This window comes from Gavialis gangeticus, unplaced genomic scaffold (genome assembly GCF_001723915.1).
Source record: "Gavialis gangeticus isolate Ggan-Ray unplaced genomic scaffold, GavGan_comp1, whole genome shotgun sequence".
Classification (NCBI taxonomy): domain Eukaryota; kingdom Metazoa; phylum Chordata; order Crocodylia; family Gavialidae; genus Gavialis; species Gavialis gangeticus.
In genome coordinates, this window is record NW_017729024.1 from 151,616,941 (window position 1) to 151,618,482 (window position 1,542).

A 1,542-nucleotide genomic window follows, 5' to 3' on the forward strand; every position below is an offset into this window, starting at 1 on the left:
CACGCAATCATTTTTACAGTCAGAAATTAGACATGAGCCAAGGGCTACGTGGAAAAGTAGAATAGTTCTACACCTTGGCACAGGCTAATATTAAGTATTTTAAATAACAATTTACTTGTTTAAGTAACAGGGAACAATGGTCACAAACTGACAGAGAGCAGATTTAGGTTAGATATCAGAAAAAACTTCACAGTGAGGGTGGCCAAAATTTGGAATGGGTTTCCAAGAGAAGCGGGGGAGGGTCTTTAAGAGAAGACTGGACAGGCATCTGGATGGGGTCATCTGACCCCAGTGCTCTTTCCTGCCTAGGCAGGGGGTCAGACTCGATGATCTGTTGAGATCCCTTCCAACCCTAGCATCTATGTGAATAAGAATTTAGTGGCAGAGAAAAGAAGGGCCAAGTAGCAGTGGTAGAGCTCAGCTCCTGGGCTCTGAAGCTCCAGCCAGAGTCCACACTGACATGCCAGTGAACTCCGAACTTTTGAGCAGTCAGAAGTGCAGGAGAGGAGCACTGAAGCTCCTCTTTTCCCTGCCATTGATTTCAGTGAGAGGGGAGGCAAAGAGCAATGAAACTCATCTCCTGGGCTTTGGAGCCTCATAAAAACCTCAGCAGCTGGAAGGGAAGGGAAGGGAAGTGAAGACCCACCTTTGGGGGCCCCATACATGGCCATGGGGCTGGCTACAGTACTGGAAAACAGCAGTTCTCTCAAAAAAAGCCCCACAACTCTGAGCCAGAACATGATATCCCACTCTTACTATGTTCCTAAAGCACATGGCTTTCCCTTCAGGAGACACTAGTAGGGCACTAGAAAGCACAAGGAGTTGAGGTAGGGTACAGTGCTGCCAGCTGGGCAATCTCCAGCTGTTGTCCCCTCCTATGGGCAGTTCCCCACCAACACTAAGAAGCTGGAAACCAGCCTGCTTCTCACCCGCTAATGCAAGCCCATGGGCCATTAATCCCCACTGCTGCACAGAGCTCTAATTTATTTTAGAAGTTTAAAGTTTAACTATTTTTATAAAATTTAAAATAATACTACAGAACGTTGAACTTTCTACTGTGTATTGTTAACCCAAAAGTTGTTAAAATGTTTTGTTTCAATATTATTTAAAAATTCTTATTAGGATATTCCAAAGGGTAGTACAATACTGCTTTTCTATGCAGCTCCTGACCTATTCTGATTTTGAAGTTTGGCCCACTTGGGGAAAAAGAAAAAAAAGAGTTTGAGCAGTACTCTTCTATACTATACCACAGTAACACCCATGCTCTTAGGCTCCTTTAGCTACTCTGAGTCTAGCCCTACACCTCCCAGGTGAAGGAATTTAAAAAAGAAAGTTACCAAAATTACTCTCATTAAACAAAGCAAATACAAAACAAAAAGAACCAAGAATTTGAAATCAGAACTCTCTGGGCCTTCCCAGGCCAATAGCAAGAGCAGCGTCCCTAGGAGCACTGGGAATGTTTGCAGACATGTACAACTCAGAACTCGCCTTACTAGTTTTGAAATCAGGCCCTAAACTTGTGACTGGAAAGGTTTAAATTCA